The sequence below is a fragment of the Furipterus horrens genome, unplaced genomic scaffold, assembly GCF_987537825.1.
Source record: "Furipterus horrens unplaced genomic scaffold, mFurHor1.1.pri manual_scaffold_9, whole genome shotgun sequence".
In the NCBI taxonomy this organism is placed as follows: Eukaryota; Metazoa; Chordata; class Mammalia; order Chiroptera; family Furipteridae; genus Furipterus; species Furipterus horrens.
In genome coordinates, this window is record NW_028327179.1 from 59,948,041 (window position 1) to 59,968,933 (window position 20,893).

General features: G+C 38.4%; 1 protein-coding gene across 1 annotated transcript in view; it reads left to right on the forward strand.

Moving 5' to 3' along the window:
- The window catches only part of SUGCT (succinyl-CoA:glutarate-CoA transferase), a 1,282,463-nt gene that overhangs the window by 1,097,808 nt on the left and 163,762 nt on the right, over positions 1–20,893 (forward strand). The window lies entirely within an intron of this gene.

Below are 20,893 nucleotides of genomic sequence, written 5' to 3' on the forward strand. Positions count from 1 at the left end.
TTGCTTTTCATCACACTGAATACATCTTGCCAGCCCTTTCTTACTTGCAAAGTTTTTTTGAGAAGTCAGCTGGTAGTCTTATATGCACTCCTTTGTAGGTAACCCTCTGCTTTTCTCTTGCTGCTTTTAAGATTCTCTCTTTATCTTGAACCTTTGGCATTGTAATTATGATGGGTCTTAGTGTGGTCCTTTTTGGGTCTAGCTTGTTTGGTACTCTCTATGCTTCCTGGATTTGTATGTCTATTTCCTTTGACAAATTTGGGGAATTTTTCTTCATTATTTTCTCACATAAGCTTTTAATTTCTTCTTCTGACATCTGTATGATTTGGATGTTGGCACGTTTAAAGTTGTCCCAGAAGTTCCTAAGCCTCTTCTCATTTTATTCAATTATTGTTTCCTCATTCTGTACTGGTTGACTATTTTTTTTTCATCCTTATGTTCCGCATCATTGATTTGAACCCTGGTTTTCTTCCCTTCATTATTGGTTTTGTGTGGATTTTTAAAATTTTATTTAGTATAGCCTTCACTTCTTCCCTTATGCATTTGCCATCCTTAAGCATATCTGTCAAGCCTGTGAGCATCTTTATAACCAGTGTTTTGAGCTCTCTGTCTGTTGGGTTGGCTATCTCCTCATTTATGAGGTTGGCTATCTCCTTGTCGCTTAGTTCTCCCTCTGTAACCTTGATCTGTCCCACCTTTCGGGCCATACTTCACTATCTCCTCATCTTGGCAGGCTCTCGTGTTTGTTTGCCTCTATGTCTTAGGTAGGGCTGTTGCACCTGTAATGTTTAAGGGGCGGAGCCTTAGGTACATGTCAATATAGGCCGACCCGTTTCACCATGTTGTGGTGCTGTATGTGAGGGAGGGGTCTGTGAGAAAACAATGCTGCTTGCTCAGCACTAGCTTCTTTTCCAGGCACCTCTCCCACTTCTGTATGGGACTGGCGCCTCTCTAGCTGTTGCTCTGGCTGTTGTTCCCTGAGTATGTGGGTCTGCGGACTTTCTAGGACCATGGGGGCCCTTTAAACAAATGGACTCTGCTGAGAGACCAGCAGTTTCTTCCTCCACCACAACCCCCACTGGCTTGTACAGTCAGAAGCAATTAGGTTTTAATGTCACCAGCACTGGAACCATAGCTTTGCGGTCTGGTTTGGTGCTGGTAGCACTCCTCAGATGTCCCTCCTGATTTTTAAAACATGTGACTGTGCTTTCCACTGGCCTGCCACTGTTGCCGCCACTGCCACCACCACATCGCGTACTCTCTGCCCCAGCTCCGCCCCTCCTACCTGTCTGGATGAGTATTTCTTATTTATATCTTTGTTTATTGTACTTCCATGTAGCCTGATTTTTTGGAACTTCTGGTTGTCTCTAGTTTTGAGGTAGTTGTATTGCTTCTTAGTTGTGGAGGGAGAAGCAGCATGTCTGTCCAGGCCTTCATCTTGGCTGGAAGTCCCTTATAGGGCTTTCTATGTACACTATCATGTCATCTGTAAATAGTGACAGTTTTACTTTCTCTTTTCCAATTTGGGTGCCTTTTATTTATTTTTCTTGTCTGATTACTGTGGCTAGAACTTCCAAGACTATGCTGAATAGGAGTGGAGAGAGTAGACATCATTCTCTTGTTCCTGATCTCGGGGGGAATGCTTTCACTTTTGCCCATTGAGTATGATGTTGGTGGCAGGTTTGTCATATATGCCCTTTATTATGTTGAGGTATGCTCCCTCTGTTCCCACTTTGCTTACTGTTTACACCATAAATTGGTGTTGTATTTTTTCAAATGCTTTTTCATCATCTATTTATATGATCATGTGATTTTTGTCTTTCATTTTGTTATGTGGCGTATTATATTTATTGATTTGTGAATATTAAACCATCCTTCTATCCCTGGGATGAATACCACTTTATAATGGTGTATGATCTTTTTAGTGTGTAACTGAATCCAGTTTGCCAATATTTTGTTGGGGAATTTACCATCTATGTTCATAAGCGATATAGTTCTTTAGTTTTCTTTCTTTGTTTTGTCTTGACCTGGTTTTAGAATTGGATAATACTGGCCTCATAAAAAGAATTTGGGAGTCTTCCCTCTTTTTTTTTAAATAATTCGAGTAGGATAGGAGCTAGGTCTTTCCTAAATGTTTATTAAAATTTGCCTGTGGAGCCATCCAATCTGGTGTTTTATGTGCTGGGAGTTTTTAGATTGTGCTTCAATTTTACTTGTTTTTATTCATCTAGTTAAGCTTTCTGCTTCTTCTTGATTCAGTATTGGAGAATTATATATTTCCAGAAATTTGTCCATTTCACTCAGGTTGTCAAATTTCTTGTTATATAGTTGTTTGTATTAATTTCTTACAATCCTTTGTATTTTTGTAGTATTGGTTGTGATTTTTCCTCTTTCGTTTCTCTTTTTATTTATTTGGGCCCTCTCCTTTTACTTTTATAGGCCTGGTTAAAGGCTCATTGATTTTTTTTATCTTTTCAGAAAACCAGCTCCTGTTTTTATTGATCTTTCAAATTGTTTGTTTAGTCTCTATGTCAATTAATTCTGTTCTGATCTTGACGATTTCTTTCCTTCTACTCATTCTGGGCTTTGTTTGCTGTTATTCCTCTAGTTCTTAAAGCTGTAGAGTTAGATTTTTAAATTTGATATTCTTCTATCCTTTTAAGGTAGGCTTGTATTGCTGTGAACATCCCTCTCAGGACTGCCTTTGCTGTGTCCCATAGGTTTTGGGAAATTGTGTGTTTATTATTTGTTTCCAGAAACTTTTTGAGTTCTTCCTTAATGTCATTGTTAACCCATTCGTTGTTTAATAGTATGTTATTTATTCTCCATCAATTTGAATGTTTTTGAGTTTTTTTTCCTTGAGGTTGGTTTCCAGTTTCAAGCCATTGTCATCTGAGAATATGCTTGATTTAATTTCAATTTTCTTGACCTTATTGAGGCTTTTTTTCTGTCCTACCATGTGGTCTATCTTTGAAAATGTTCCATATGAACTTGAAAAGAATGTATTTTTTGCTTTTTTGGGGTAAAAGTTTCTGTATATATCAATTAAGTTTGTTTGATCTAGAGTGCTGTTCAACGCCTCAATGTTCTTGGTGTTTCTTTGCTTGTAAGAGCTGTCCATTGTTGACAATGGGGTGTTAATGTCCGATAGTCTGAGTGTGTTGCTGTCAATATTCTTCTTGAAGTCTTCCAAGATTTTCTTTATATAATTGGGTGCTTCTTTGTTGGGTGCATATATGTCTTCTTGATGAATTGTTTCCTTAAGTATTATGAAATGTCCTTCCTTATCTTTTTTTATGACCTTTGTTGTGAAATCTCTCTTGCCTGATATAAGTATTGCTACCCCTGAATTTTTAAATTAATTAATTTTTAACAAGGTTACTTTATTTTATTTATCTGTTTCTAGAGAGAGGTGAAAGGAGAAAGAGAGGGAGAGAAACATAACTGTACAGTTGCCTCTCACGCGCCGCCAGCTGGGGACCTGGCGTGCAACCTAGTCATGTGCCCTGACTGGGAATCAAACCAGCGACACTTGGTTCACAGGCCAACACTCAATCCACTGAGCCACAGCAGCCAGGTGCATTTTTTTTTTATGTCCATTCGCTTGAAATACTTTTTTCCCATCCTTTTACTTTCACTTGTATATATCTACTGTTCTGAAGTGGGTCTCTTGTAGACACCATATATGTGGGACATGCTTTCTTATCTATTCAGCTACACTATGTCTTTTTATTTCAGCATTTAATCCATTTACATTTAAAGTTATCATTGAGAGGTACTTATTCATTGTGATGTTTTTCCTTTGTACTCGTGTTCTTCTCTCTCTTTCTTTTTATTTACTTATTTTTATTTTTCTTATTTATTTATTTATTTATTTCGGGGCGGGGCCCACCACTCTATAACAATTCCCTCCTCTTCGACCTAAGACTGTTTATAATGTTATAAAGGACAATGGGCAGAAGTCTTGTGCTCTTCTAGCTGCTTCAAGCTGGACATGGTTCTATCTACCCTTGCGTCCAGAAATCCCTAATAAGAATGCGGATGTGGAGGGGAGGGTGGCCTTCCCACATGGGGAAGGATCGTGTAGAGTCCAGGTCAGTTGGCTGTCCTCAGGAAACAGCATGCTCAGTTTAACAGGCTGGCATCCTTGTTGTATTCTGTGGGCAACAGATTTGGCAACAGGGTTAAAAGGCATCATTAAAACCATAACAACTAGGTGACAAAAGGCAGGGATTAAGTTTTCAATGTCCCACATTAGGCAAAAAAAAACTTCTTTGGGGTAAGGTGTGCAAGGCACGTCACACCTGTCAAAAGCCATTTTGCCCACTACACTTATTTTGGGCTAAGGGGAATATTTTAGGTATCCCCCCTATCAGACCTCTGGACCCTTTCTGCCTAAGACGTTAGGACAGAAAAGAGAAATCAGTTTTAAAGTGAAGCCCACAGACCACCCCATACTTCACATACCCAACCACTTAGTTCAGCCAAACCATTGAGCCTCAGGAGGCAGCGATGCAGACAGAATTAAGTGAGGCCTATATATACAGACAATCACTCAGGTAATAAGAACATAGGCTTATGCCCTATGAAAAGAAAACACACATGTTAATTTATACAATATAACGAACAAACCAGTCTCTAAATCTGCATGACTGTCTTATTGGGAAGACATTCAGTTGCAAGGCATTTGACATTCTCCTTGTCTGTACATTAAGCATTTTTAATGATGTTGCAGACCTAGTTTAACTTTCAATTGAAAACAAACATTAAATGAAAATAAACTTTAAACTCTGGCTGGTGTGGCTCAGTGGATTGAGCGTCGGCCTGTGAACCAAGTGTCACTGGTTCAATTCCCAATCAGGGCACATAATTAGGTTGCACATCAGGTCCTCAGTTGGGGGTGCGAGTGAGAGGCAACCACACAGTGATGTTTCTCTCCCTCTCTTTCTCCTTTCCCCCTCTCTAAAAATAAACAAATAAATTATTTTTTTAAAAGAAAATAAACTTGAAAGACAGTCTTCTTCTTCTTTTTAAAGGAATCCCTTTAGCATCTCTTGCAGTGCTGGTTTGGAGGAGATGTATTCTTTTATTCTTCCGTTGTCTCAGCAACTCCCTATTTCACTTTCCATTTTGAATGATAGTCTTGCTGGGTAGAGTAGTCTTACTTGTAGGCATTTGTTTTTCATTGCTTGAATTATTTTTGTGATTCCCTTCTGGCTTGTCATATTTCTGTTGAGAAATAAGCTGATAGCCATATTGGAGCTCCCTTGTTTGTTATTTGCTGTTTCTCTCTTGCTGCCTTTAGGATTCTCTCTTTCTCTTTCAGTGTTCCCATTTCAATTATGATGTGTCTTGGAGTGGGCCTCTTTGGGTTCATCTCATTGGGACCCTCAGTGCTTCCTGGACTTGCTAGACTTTTTCTTTCCTTATGTTCAGGAAGTTTTCTGTCATTACTTTTTCTATCAGGTTTTCTATCCCTTGCTCCTCTTCTTCTCCTTATGGTATCTCTTTGATACAGATATTGTTATGTTTCATATTGTCCTGCAGCTCTGTTAAACCCTTCTCAATCTTTTTCAGTCTTTTTTCACTTTGTTGCACTATCTGGGAATTATTTTCTACGTTGTCCTCTAGCTCTCTGATGTGATCCTCTGTTTCATCTAGCCTGCTTTTTATTCCTTCTACAGTGTTCTTCAGTTCAGAAATTGTATTCTTCATTTCTTTCTGGCCCTCATTGATAGTTTCTATGTCCTTTTTCGTGCTGGTGTAGTTATCACTAAATTCCTTGGAGCTGCTACCATTGAGTACTTTGTAGTTGCCCTGGAGTTCTTTGTAATTCTCCTAGAGTTATTTGTAATTTCCTATGAGTTTTTTTAGTTCATCGAGCTTCCTTATTACCATTTTTAAAAATTCCATGCCTGATAGTTTGCTTGCCTCTATTCATTTCTCACTCTTTCTGGGAATTCCACCTTTCCTTTTGATGGGGTGTTCTTTCTTCATCTCCCTGTTTTAGTGGCTCTTCTTGTTTATTTTTTCTTCTTAGATTGATTTGTTTTGACTTTCTGCCTTCATGGTATGACATTCTGTGGTAGAAGTCCTATGGGATTAGTGGTGCAGACTCCTCATCTTCTGAACTGGATGCTCTTAGGATGACCTTTATGCCATTTATTTGGGTTGTTTGGTAGTATTTCAGTTTTCTTTGTTGCTATGTTGCTATTTGGTGGGTCCTTCCCTATAGCTAGCTGACTGAGAGCCACTTCACCCACATCATCTTGTAAACTGTGTTGAGTGCTGTTAAAACAAAACTACCAGCCCAGGCAAAAAATCCACACCCACTAAGATATCCCCCATCCTCAATCACAATATCAATTGCAAATGAGCCAGCATTAATAAGAATGTAAAGAAATTAAGAGTATTATAAGAAAGGAAAAACAAATAAGAGTTGACTAACTGAAAGAAAAGTGATTTTTGGGTGGGCTAGGGAGGAGAAATAACAGTAGTGAGCAGGGATAAGGCAATGACAGAAAGAAAGTAAATTTTATTTGTATATAATAAAGGGAGGGGAGAAGGCAGAATGAAGTAAGAGCAGAAAAACATGTAGTATTAGTTTTAAACAGAAGTTATAAAATTATATATATATATATATATGGTGTGTGAGAGAACAAACACACACAAAAGATAAAGAAAATCAATAAGAAGAAACAATAGACACCAAAATAGAGAAAAAGTTTCACTACAGCACTATCAATAACCTATGAGCTAAGTTTAATATAGGTGGGATGGGAATAAGAGGTAAAAAAGATGGAGAGGCTTAAGAGATATCTGGAGGAAAGGCATGTGATTTTGAGATGATAGAGGGAGAAGGAATACTAAGAGTGAGGAATGAAAACCAGGCTAAGACAGGGAAAAGTTCAAATTTAAAATGAAAGAAGGACTGGAGGAACATGCAAATGGAATAGGAAAGAAGGATAAAAGATTTGAGATTTGAACTACCAAAATAGTGATCTATGAATAAAGATGCAGGAATGTCACAACTACCACCATATCACAATCAATGGGCACAAATTGATCAAGGTGAAGTGAGAATAAATGTATTTTATAAATGGGAAAAATAATTTGAAGTGACTAACACCAAAAAAATAGTATGGAGAGGATGGAGAGGTGAGAAATAATGAGTGCAGATTGGAAATGACTCGTAGCAAGAGAGAAGATAGAATTTAAAACAAAACAAAAAAAGAAGAGGAAATCAGATGGTAAAATTGAATGAAAGCGAAATAAGAGATTTGAAATAAACTATAATATAAAGACTAGTTACTTATAATGCACAGAGTGGAAGGACAAGAAATGACTGTGGAAAGGATATGCAGGAGACAAATAACTCCTGTAGATGATCACAGTGGACTTCATCTCTGGACTTTTTTCTCTTTCTGAATCCACCCCTGGTGATGTCAGATCATGTCACAGTCTGAATCTAGGTAGCCTGTTCAAGACTGTCAGCTTTCTGCTACCTGTGTCTTTCTCTTTTGGTTTTTACTCTAGTTGCTCTGCTATCTGCAGTCAGGTTTAAGTATCATGGGGTACGGCAGACTAATTTCTTCAGGTGGGACTATTGCTTCCCCTCCAGCCAATGCCACTTGGAGGGGAGTGGTCTTCTTAAAAGATTTCTCCAGCAGCACTGAGGATGAGTCAACACTGGGGTCCAGTCCACTGCTCCCCCAGCACTTTCTCTCTGACACCACACAACCACCCCACACTCTCCCCAAGCATCTCTAGTCTACTTTGCTCGCCCTCTGCTGGAGCCCAGGGCAAGCGGGTGCAAATGAAATTCTGCGTGCCCTCCCCTCAAGAATCTTGCTGCGCCTCCAGCTATTCCTCCCATGTTAGCAGAAAAACAAAAAGAAAACAAACAACAACAAACCCCCTCCCCACTGTTTTACAGCTTTTAGAGCCAGGTGCTACCTGGCTAACTCTTGGCTCTGCCAGCCTGATTTCCACCCCCAAATCCTCTCAGGGGGAATCCTCAGGGCACTGAAAAAAATCTCTCCACACGCCCAGCTGCTGCCCATGGGAGCTAAGCCAGAACTTGTGGCGCTCCCATATCACTAGGCAGGTCACTATGAAGTAGCCTCCTCTACCCACCTGCAGCTATAAGGCTTAACTCCAGCCAGTGTCCAGTTAATTATCCAGATGATATCTCAACAATTATGCCAATATTCCAGCCTGGTCCCAGGAGGAGGCAAGTGCAGCCTCCAAATCCAAAATTTTCACTGAATCTCTCCTGGACCATGTTGGGATGGGTGCCTACCATGTGAGCACAGTTTCCAGGCCTCTGTCCCATCCTGGCCTTCTCTCTTCACCCCAGTAGATCCCAGCTAATGACCTGTTCAGCAGCTGACCCTGTGTGGTGCAGCAAGAGGCGATGGGCTGGGCTGGCCAGCTGGGGTAACTCCACTTAGAAAGTGCAAACCATGGTTCTTTGCCCTCTCCCTTGCTGTTCCCATACTCTCTTCCCTATATGCCCTATCTGAAAGTCGCTCTCACTCAATTCTCCACTCCATGTTTGTACTCCAAGTCTATTCTGTGATGGGAGCAAGCAGACAAGGCTGGTAGCTACTCTGCTGCCATTCTTCACCCTATATCAGCCACAGAAATCTTGAGAAAGAAGAGCAAAGTTGGAGGAATCACACTACCTGATATAAAAAAAACTATACTATAAGGCCGTTCTAATCAAACAGCATGATACTGGCATAAAAACAGACATACAGATCAATGGATCTGAATAGAAACTCCAGAAATAAATCAATGCTAATATGGTCAATTAATATTTGATAAAGGAAGCAAGAACATACAGTGGGGTAAAGACAGTCTATTTGATAAATAATGTTGGGAAATGAGGACAGATACATGTGAAAAAAGTAACCTTCTTATACCATGTACAAGAATAATCTCCAAAAAGATTAAATAAATGTAAGACTCATAACCATAAAACTCCTAGACAAAACCATAGGCTCTGAAATATGACATTTATCTTAGCAATATTTTTTCACCTCAGGCAAGGGAAACAAAAGAAAAAAATAAACAGGACTACATCAAACTAAAAAAGTTTTTCCATCACGAAGAAAACCACCAACGAAACAAAAAGACAACCTACTGAAGAGGAGAACATATTCACCAATCATACACCTGATAAGAATTTAATATCTAAAATTTATAAATAACTCATACTCATAGACAAATGAAAAGATGCTTAACGTTACTAATCATCAGAGAAATGAAGGTTAAAACCACAAGAGAGTTAAAACCTCACAACTGACAGAATGGGTATTTTCAATAAATCCACAAAATACAAAAGTTGACAAGAATGTGAAGAAAAGGGAACCTTCGTGCATTGTTGGTAGGAATGCAGACCAGTGTAGCCACTGTGGAAAACAGTATGGAATTTCCTTAAAAAATTAAAACTGTAACTGCCTTATGTGTCAGTGATTCCATTTTCTGATGTATATATCTGAAGAGACCCAAAACATTGATTCAAAAGAATGTATGCACCCCTATGTTCATTGCAGCCAAAATACAGAAGCAACCCAAGTGCACATCAATAGGTGACTGGATAAAAAAACAGTTGTCCATATACGCAATGGAATGCTATTTGGCCACAAAAAAAGAATGAACTCTTACTAATTGCATCAGCACAGATGGACGTAGAGGGTATATATACTTTTGGCATCCCTATGATTTAGATATTGGCACATTTCAAGTTCTCCCAGAGGTTCCTAAGCCTCTATTCATTTTTCTTCAATTCTTGTTTCCTCGTTCTGTACTGGTTGACTGTTTTTTTCTTCCTTATGTTCCAAGTCATTGATTTGAACCCTGGTTTCCTTCCCTTCACCATTGGTTTTGTGTGGATTTTCCTTCATTTCACTTAGCATAGCCTTAACTTCTTCCTTTATGCGTTTGCTGTACTTAAGCATATCTGTCAAGCCTGTGAGCATCTTTATCACCAGTGTTTTGTACTCTACATCTGTTAGGTTAGCTATCTCCTCATCATGTAGTCCTCCCACTGGAACCTTGATCTGTTCCTGGGCCATACTTCTCTTTCTCCTCATCTTGATGGATTCTTGTGTTTGTTTGCCTCTGTGTCATAGAGCTGTCACGTCTGTTACATTGTAAGAGACGGAGCCTTAGGTATTCATCAGTAAAGCGTGACCTGTTTCACCATGTTGTGGCACTGTATGTGAAGGAGAGGTCCGAGGGGGAACAATGCTGCTTGCTCAGCATTCTCCCCTTTTCCAGGCACTTTTCTCATTTCCATATGGGCTTGGTGCCTCTCCAGCTGTTTCCCTGGCCATTTTTCCCAGAGTGGGTGGGTTTGCGGATGTTCTAGGACTGTGGGGGCCCTTTAAACAAGTGAACTCTGATGCAAGACCCGCAGTTTCTGCCTCCACCCCAACCCCCATTGGTTTTCTCAGTCAGAAGCAATGAGGCTTTATTTTCCCTGGGGTTGGAATCATGAGATGTGAAGTCTGGTCTGGTGCCTGGAGTGCTCCATAGGTGTCCCTCCCTACTTTTTAAAATGTGTGGCTGTGCTTTCTGCCAGCCTACCACTGCTGCCACTTCTGGTTCCACCACACGTGTCCTCTCCACCCGGGCTCCACCCCTCCTACCTGTCTAAATGAGTGTTTTTCTTTATATCTTTGTTTTTTGGACTTCCATGCAGCTTGATTTTCTGGAACTTCTAGTTGTCTCTAGTTTTGAGGTAGTTGTATTCCTTCTTAGTTGTGGAAGGGGATGCAGCATGTCTGTCTAGGCCTCAATCTTGGCCAGAAGTCCTCTTTATATCCTCTTTGGTGAGATGCCTGTTTATGTCTTTTGTCTATTTTTTTAATTGGGTTGTTTGTATTTTTACTGGGTAGTTGTAAGGCTTTTTTACATATATATTGAATACTAGTCTTTTGTCAGATATATTACTTGCAATACTTCTCCCAGGTTGTAGCGTTTTCTTCTTATCATGAGTTTTGGAGAGCAATCCCCAAGATTGTTCCCAATATTTTATAATTTTAAACTCATATTTTAAAGTACATGATCCATTTTAAGTTAATTTTTATTTAAGACATGAGATTTAGGTTGAGGGCTTTTTATTATTTTCTTCATAATTATTCCAGTGCTATTTGTTGAACAGGCTGTTATTCCTCCACTGCATTTACACCTTTTGCAGCAATTATTTGGGCATGTCTGTGTGGCTATATTTCTGAGTTCTCTATTCTCTTCTATTGATTTATGTGGCCAACTCTCTGTCAATACTTCTCTTAGAATCTATATAGTATAATTTAATATCAGGTAAGCAGATTCTATTTTACTTTATTATTTTCAATATTGTTTAAGCTATTCTGAGGCCTATGTCTTTCCATATACATTTTAGAATAAGCTTTGTTTATGTCTACAAAAAAACTTTGCTGGGATTTTGGTAAGAAGTGCATTAAAACTATGGATAAATTAAGAAGAATTGACATCTTTACTATGTTGACTCTTCAAATCTAAGAACATAGTATGCTTCTTCATTCATTTAGTTTCCTTTGCTTTCATCAGCATTTTGTAATTTCTGTCATATAGAGACTATACATGTGTTGTTAAGTGTGTATCTAAATATTTCATTTTCTTCTGAGTAATTGTTAATGATACTGTGTTTTAATTTTAAGTTTTTTATATTTATTGTTGGTAAATAAATGTGACTGACTTTGTGTGTTGATCTTGCACCTGTGACCTTGCAAACTCATTAGTTTTAGAAGTATTTTCTATGCAGTCATATCATGTGTATGATTTCTTTCTTTTATTATATTTCTTTATTTCTATTTATTATTTTATTTCATCCTTTCCCATCTGTATGCCTTTATGATAATTATGTCTTTATTTCTCAATGTATTGCAGTTGCTAAAACTTCTAGTAATATGTTGCCTAAGAGTGGTGAAAGCAGACATCCTTACCTTGTTTGCAATCTTAAAACAAGCACTTAGTCTTTCACCATTAAGTATGATGTTACCTTTAGGGTAATTCCTCTAAATCCCTAACTTGCTGTGAGTTTTTATTATAAATTGGCCTATGGTAAAACTTTTATAAGATAATTTAGGAGAGTATTACCTTGAGTAGGGAAGACATTTTAAAATATGTCATAAAAAGTGTAGCTATAAAAATAAAAATTCAATAAATTTGAGGATGCTGAAATTAAAACATTTGTTCATCAAAACACCACAAAGTGAAAAATAAATATACCCATAATATATCAATATATGTTCTAATGAAAGATGTGTAACCAGAATCAATAAGAAAAAGGCAATTAAGCTAATAGAAAAATATAATGCTTGAACAACCATTTCACTGAAGAGGAAATAGAAATGGCTACTATAAGCAGGAAAAATATGCTCAACTCTTTGGTAATCAAGAAAATGCAAGTTAAAGCTCCAATAAGATACCATTTTACAGTAATTATAATATCAGCAAAACATAAAAACTTTGATTTTATATTCACTATTGGTGGGAATGAGTAAACCATTCAAAAAAATAATTTGCCATTACCTAACAAGTTGAAGATACATCCACGTACCCTGAGTCTTAGCTGTTCTGGCTCTAGGTATAATCCCCAAAGGAACTGTTGCACAAAGAGGTGGGTTAATAGAAGCATTGCTTGTCATAGTGAAATAACTGGAAAGAACATAAGAGAAGAGTGGTTTAATCAGTTGATTTATTTATATAATGGCATACTTTAAATTAATGGCCATAATTGGCCCATGGCCACAAACTCCAAAGTGGGTTTATTATACAAACAATATTAAGAGAGAAAGCAACTGTGGTCTGGCCAGAGTGCCTTGGTTGGTTGGAGCACCATTCCACAAAGTGAAAGATCATTGTTTGATTCCCTTTCAGAGTACATGCCTGGGTTGCATGCTCAGTCCCTATTGGGGAGCGTGGGAGAGACAACTGATAGATGTTTCTCTCCTTCTCTCCCTCTCTTTCTTCCTCTCTTCCCTTCTCTCTAAAACAAACAAAAAAATTAAATTAAAAAATAAAGAGAAAAAGCAACTCAAAGTAGAAATACATACTCATGATTTCACTGATATAAATGTTATAAATGGGTGAAAGCAAGTACTAAGTTGTTATCAATCGGCAGCCGTCCGTCTCGAGAGATGATGGTGTAGCTTCTTAAGAGTCTATCTGCACCGCCGAGAATGGTTGTGCAGTCCGACTCGGGAGTGACACGGTATCTGTCTCCTCCCGTGTTGAATCGACATCTTGCGATGACGCTGGAGTGTCCTCTCCAGTGAAGCTGAAGCTACAGAGCCTCGAGAGACGATGGTGTAGCTTCTTAAGAGTCTATCTGCACCGCCGAGAATGGCTGTGCAGTCCGACTCGGGAGTGACACGGTATCTGTCTCCTCCCGTGTTGAATCGACATCTTGCGATGACGCTGGAGTGTCCTCTCCAGTGAAGCTGAAGCTACAGAGCCTGGGCAGGGTGATATGGAGGGTCTGCTGTTGCCCATGCAGCAGACACCCCCTCTCTTCGCAGCTGAAGGATCCAAGGGAAAGACGGAGTCAATACAGCTTGGCTTCAGGTGCGCCGCAGGAGTTGCCGGTGTTGACTACAACGTCAAACCGCCTTAGGAACTCCGGCTCCGGATTTTCTGTCGGGGTTTACTCCCTTAGCCTTTCCCCTGAAGAGATATGCCGCAAGGCAGTGGAGGTTTTTTGGAATCAGAGTTTTCCTTCTCTGATGTACCCTGACTGGAAGATCGAACCAGCGACACTTAGCTCGCAGGCCGGCGCTCAATCCACTGAGCCAAACCAGCCAGGGTTAAGTTGTTATAGGTATATACATATGGAATATAAGTATGAAAAAAGTAAGAAAATTGTTAAAAATATTCAGGAAGTGATTATTTAAGGATGGAAAGGGGAGGGATTGGGGCAAACTTGGAGTTTTAAACATTTTGATAAAATTTCCAAAGCTGGGTGTTGAGCACATGGGTGTTCATTTGATTAGTACTCATTAAACTATGTATTTATGTTATAATATCTCTTTGAATAACTAATATTCACATTTTTCATAAGAGAAAAGAAGGAAATTATGTCACATGACATCAGCAACAAAATAAAATTAGAGTAATTGTTTCAAGAGAAATAAGAAACCACAGATGCAGCATTTAAATTTGATATCCATTATCTCAGCAAAGAGCTTACATGTTAATTTTTTCATGAATTTATGTTATTTTTTGTTTTTATGGTCATAGCTTTCAGAAACAGTTGAATTAGCTTTTAACATATTAATTGTAATTTATGCCTTTAGTTATGTAACTTTCCAAATATTATTCCAAGGTTGTTTTTCTATTAAGCTAAAGAAGTGATTCGTCGTCGGCAGCCGTCCGTCTCGAGAGACGATGGTGTAGCTTCTTAAGAGTCTATCTGCACCGCCGAGAATGGCTGTGCAGTCCGACTCGGGAGTGACATGGTATCTGTCTCCTCCCATGTTGAATCGACATCTTGCGATGACGCTGAAGCTACAGAGCCTGGGCAGGGTGATATGGAGGGTCTGCTGTTGCCCATGCAGCAGACCCCCCCTCTCTTCGCAGCTGAAGGGTCCAAGGGAAAGACGGAGTCAATACAGCTTGGCTTCAGGTGCGCCGCAGGAGTTGCCGGTGTTGACTACAACGTCAAACCGCCTTAGGGACTCCGGCTCCGGATTTTCTGTCGGGGTTTACTCCCTTAGCCTTTCCCCTGAAGAGGTATGCCGCAAGGCAGCGGAGGTTTTTAGGAGTCAGAGTTTTCCTTCTAAAGAAGTGATTAAATTGATGAAATGAACAATATAATAAATGAGATTGATTACTCCAATGCTTTTTTCCTTTCAAAGGTATTATTGCATGTTTTGGAAATAGTTTTCTGAGTTTTCCCAATGAAGAAGAATGCCATGATTATTTTCTTCAAGTGTGGTATAGTCACTTTACATGTATATGCATATACTCACTGTTTCTGCTGAATTAATAGGTCACTTTCTGACTTTTCTTCACTATAAGTGGCCATGATCCTTGCAGAGCCTCTAAGCATGGCTTATGGAGTGTCTTCAGATGTGTGTAATAGAGCTAGGATGGATTCAAGATCACCTGGAAGATGTTTTAGAGTATTGAGGGAATTGCAAGGCAACACTGAAACGTAACTAAGTTTCTAAAGGTAAACATATTTTGGAAATCCAGTAAAAATAGTTTTGTATCTAGAGAACACTAGGGATTTATTAAAAAGGTAAAATAATCCCTCCAATGGGGGCAGAGTATTTAGGGAGCTGGGTGATAATGGTAAAGGGATTGAGAAGTACAAATTGGTAGTTCCAGAGTAGTCTGAGATGTAAATTACAGCATAGGGGAGTATAGTCAATAATATTTTAATAACTATGTATGGGGTCTGGTGGGTACTTGAAATATAGAAGGGGGGCACTGTGTAAAGTACATGATTGTCTAACCACTCTGCTGTGCACCTGACACTAATACAGAATAATATTGAATGTAAACTATAAGTGAAAAATAAATAAAAGAGTAAAACAGAAAACACTCCTCAACCCCTTCAACATAAAATAATGAAACCAAAAGGAGCCACTTGTTACTTAGTTAATTCAATTTAATATGTAAATAAGTAAATGAACACATTGAATTCAATAAATTAAATATTATTGAGCATCTACCAGATAGTGCCAAATAATGTTCAAGGCATTGGGGATATAGCACAGAACTAAATACACATTATGTAACAAAAACAGACCGGTGAATACCATTTAATTCAACAGTGTCCTTTATAGGACTGTGTAAGATTATTGAGGGCAAGGGCTTTGCTTGTTCTATGACCAGTTTTTCCTCAGCACTTAACAATGCCTGGAATTAATAATAATTTATAGTTATTATTAATTGTTAGTCATTACTGTTGATACATTTAACATGTGTTTGTTGCATGAATGAATGTGCACAAAGCCACACAACTGGAACTTGGTGGAACTAGAGTTTGAACCCAGTTTGTGGACAGTGGTGAAAACAGTTGCTATTCATTGTCAGTTCACTCTGTGCCAGGCCCTGTGCTCAGTGCTTTGCCCTCATTATCTTACCAATCCTTAGAAACTCCTGAGAAAGAGATAGTATTGCTCCCTTTTTTACTGATGAGGATTCTGAGCATCGGATACTTAACTGTTTTGCCCAAGGTCACTTACTGGGTCTGTACCCTCAAAATCTAAGCTTGGCATGGGCCCAAATCCATTCTCTTTCACAGCCTTTGTGTCTGTGGTAGCCAGAATATCCTTGGCTACCTAAGAGGGAGAGTTTCACCATATTAACTCAGTGGGCCTCACATGGTGTCAAGCTGTACAAGCAGTTTGTTTGGCTGGTTTTCTTTCTTCAGTGAATTTACTGATTTGTTTTACAAAATTGACCACATCAGCTAGTTATATTAATGGTAAATCAAATTATGCTTGTTTATTTTTTCCTTTTACTAAGTCTCAAGTGTAAGGAATCATTAATTGTGAAATCATGGGCAAGTGTTTGACCTCTTTAGGCTTCCATCACTTTATCAGTAGAAATGCAGCTGATAGTAATTTCTGCCTAGTTTAGCTAATGAGAGGATTACATGGAGACAACTCTTTAGGTCCTAACTCAATGCCTGACCCTAAGGAGTTTTGCTAAGCCATACCTGCTATTTTGTTTATCATTGTAATTGTTAATCGTAATGTTATATTTCACTATCATTTTTTGTTTTAAGATTTTACTTGTCTCCTTGACATACATCCTTCAGCTTCCATTGAAGGCAGGCAGAATTACTTACTTGTTCCTTATTGGACATTGTAGAGTTTAAATTATGTTTTACAACTTGACTCAGGTCTCTTATTCTCTACCATTTCTTCTAATTACAGGCACTTTGAATGAAGTTCATTTGTCTTTTTATCACCAGCCCTTTCATGTCATCTAGTATATAGATGCTCTCTGATGTTTATTAAATTGAATGAATAGATCATGTGTCTACACATAGTGAATGGGTAGATCAGTTCTCTTTTGTTAAGTGTAGTTAATATCATTTACAGTATTCCATTTATTTTTTTTATTGAATTTGTTGGGGTGACATTGCTTCATAAAACCATACAGGTTTCAAGTGTACAAATCAACAAAGCATCATGTGCATACTGCATCATGCACCCATCACCCAAAGTAAAGTCTCTTTCTATTCTTATTTATTCCCCCTTTGCTGTCCACCTCCACCTGTGCCACCCACCTTCCCTCTGGCTATCACCATGTTTTCTGTGTCTGTCTTATACATGTGTGTATATACATGTATCATTTGTGTATGTTATTTAATGCTGGAATTCTATCAGTCTCTTTTCATTTGAATATGCCTTGCTACTTAATATATTCTTGACCCAGATTTCTGCTTTCTGTAAGGACTTTCACTGCCTATACAGTGGATATTTTTATTTTATTTTATTTTACAGTTTTTTTCTTGCTAGTGCTATATTACAGACTTTCCCCTGCCATTCCTGCCATAGGACATTATAAAAAGACTGTCTTACTTTCACTTAAACTTTTACTTCCAACATTACTTTAAGGTATACATTTTACTGTATTACCATCATTAATACATTACCATTTCACTCTATCATTAGGCTGTCACTCTGCACAACTCTTGAAGAAGAAAGAGAGGCCTTATTTTAAACAGGCCTGATACTTTGCTGAAGATGTTAGCGCACTGTCTACAATTCTATTCTTGTCAAGAAAATGCTTTTGAAATTTAAGGATAAGAAGTGAAATTTAGAAAAGCTACCAAACCAGGAAAGATTTAGGGAGAATAAAATAAATAAAAGGAAGACAAAATCCACTACAAAATTCTAGAGAAGGTCCTTGCCTTATTTCAAAATACCTAAATATGTAATGAAGGATATCCTGAATGGCCAGACTGTGGTTCTAGACATGAAATTCTCCCTATGGGAAAATGGTAGTTGAAGGTTCTAAGCCAGAGTTCCTATTCCACTGTTAGTGAAAAATGGAACACTACTAAATGTGAATTACTAGGTAAGGCAATAGAGATTAGGGTTTTGAGCCTGGATGTAAAAAGGAAAGGGAACGTTTAGTAACCATTCCCAAAGAAATGTTATATAAATATTGATAAATGGCAGTTTCTCCATTGCCACTCAAGTTAAGATGAGACAATATGCCTGAAGTACAGCAGGAGAGATTTATATCTGGTCTCTGAGGTCCTCAGATATGTTATTAAACAGAGCAGGACTTGCCCCACAAACAAGGCTGGATAGTTTTCCAAGATTCCAAGTCATTAGGCAGGGTTTCCTGCTACAGCACTGCCACAGCCTCAGCTGTTCTCTGAGATAATCTGACCTGATTCATGAAGAAACTATGGAATTTTATCAACTTCAGACTTTATGTTAAAAGGTGGGTAGCATCCAAGCAGGGGAATAAGGCAGTTCTTTCTGAAAATGGGGGCTCCAACTATCCCATTTGCCTCAAAACTATGCAAATGCTACAGCAAATGAGAAACTGCAGTTAGCTTTCTTTGCCAGACAGGGGAAGAATTTATATATATGCTTAAAACAGAATTATTTCAATGTAAAGGAATTGATGAGTTTAGAAAACAAAGTTTTATATTGGTAATTGCATATATAGACAGCAAAGGGGTATGGCTGGAGGAAGTACATTCCTTAAGCTGTTTCCATGAAAAACTTTAATCAACTGCTAGCTTTTGTTTCGCAAAACTTTGACATATGTCCCTTGACCTTTACTAACTACCCTTTCACATTTGACACTTAACGTTTGCTATATAATTACAGTTCACGTTAATTAATTTCAACACTATCAGTTAAGTTATATTTAGCTAAGAACACTCACTTTTGTCTTTTGTGAGTAGCAGTGCAGTGTTATTACAAAGAGGTAGTCAGGAGGGCAACAGAGATAGGAAAAGAATGATTCAGTGTGCAGATAATTGTTTCAAGTGAAATTTAGATTGGTATTTTTGTTCCTGTCCTCAGTAGAACTGAGATTTAGCACGTCACATTGGCATTTAGCCCCCACCCCCACATAGGAGGAGGCTGTGTTGGGCGGGCGCTGAGAACGAGCCACACCAGAATTAAATTATAGCACAATTCTAACACTGGCAAGAATTTTCTCTGGCCAGCTCTTGGGTGCAAAGCTAGTGATTCCAAAAGAGAGGCAAGGCATCCCTAGAAAGGATCTCCATATGGTGTGGCATCGCTCTCAACGAGGAGAGCTGACATGATTGTTGTTTAAAGAGCATGTCACCCCAAAAGTGATGACCGTTTTCCCCAAAAAACAGTGAGAGCAAGAATATTTATTCATACCAGAGTTACTATAGTTATAACCTTATAAAGTCACCCACAAGATTGTCTTTTTGGTGGATTATTCCATAGAGGGACCAAAAAGCTCATTAGAAATGGATAAAATCCAAGATATTTGACCTTTTTCCCTGAGTTTTCCAAGTAAGAAAACATGTTTATTAGTTTATGTATTCCATCCTCTTTTGCTTTGTGGAAATATTATATAAGAATATGGATATGCAAATTTTACTTTCACCTGAAGCTCCAAATAATATAGAACCATTACAACTTGCCATTCTTTGGAATGTTAGCATGAAATTGTGGTCCACTAGTTTACTGTGCCACTGAAATACTTCTTTTAGATCCATGCATGGACCATGAAGAAAGAAGCTCTCCACTGGTAGATAGTGCAGGGGAAACACAGTTTAAACCACCCATATATATCTCACTGAAGATACACAGTAGTAGTAATTTGGATTTTTTTTTTTTTTTTTTTTTGTAACTGGTATACCCAGGTAGCCTCCAGTTATTAAAAAACAAACAAAATAAAAACAATTTTATAGCATTTTTATTTGTAGGATTACAGGACATTTTGCCTCCAGTAATTCAACTTTTATGTCTAGAGTATAATTCTATGCCCTCATCTGATCCTCTTCCTACACAGTTGGAGGGCACAATCCCTGGCAGATTTTTTCCCCTGCCAGTACCATAGGAAAATCTACAGCTTTTCTATGCCAAGGATTTGAGTAGCTCTGGTTCAGTAGTCAAGCAATTCAGCATCAAGTCACATTTCTGCTGGTTGGGCACTGATAGATTGTTCCTGTCCTAGTAATGTGCCTTGAATTTTAACCCTGAGACTGAGTCTGCCTTGTGTCCTCAATGGGTTGCCAAATACCTCCCTTGGTCCCCATGTATGAGAATCTAATTGGCCCTCTAAGATGAGGTCTCTGGCTTTTTTTTTCAGTTGTCTTTTCCCATTCCCACTGTCCTCTACTGACTGCAGGATAGTGAAACCCTAGTTATGAAAACTAACTTTATGATTAAGGTCTTATGATCACTGAAAACATCTCTATCTTCAATCTCCTGCTTGGGCCTCTGACCTGGGCCTTCTCTGGGATCCCTGTCAGCTTGTTCTGCTCATTGCTTGTCACAGAAGCCTTCAATTTGTCCACTTCCAGAAGTCACTGGGCCTTCTGGATACTCTGATTCACCATTCAGACTGGACTGACTCCCTATATCTTCCACTGAATAAATTGCCAAGAGCATATGTGCCACCACAGGAAGCTTCTCTTACAGGTTTGGTTCCTCCTGGTCTGGCCTGCAGCTGACCTTGGAAAAATCCTGCTATGAAGTAGTGCAGGAAGAGGCTACCCTTTAATATTTAGAGGATCATACATAAATGAAAGGGGGGACATCATACCCTGCATTTAGGAGCAAATAATTTTTTAAGAGTGGGAAACTTTGAGTTTTCTAATTTTTTTAGCTTTAGTTGGTATAATATAAAATAGAAACATTATTTTTTGTATCAAATATTTACTTTTAAACAT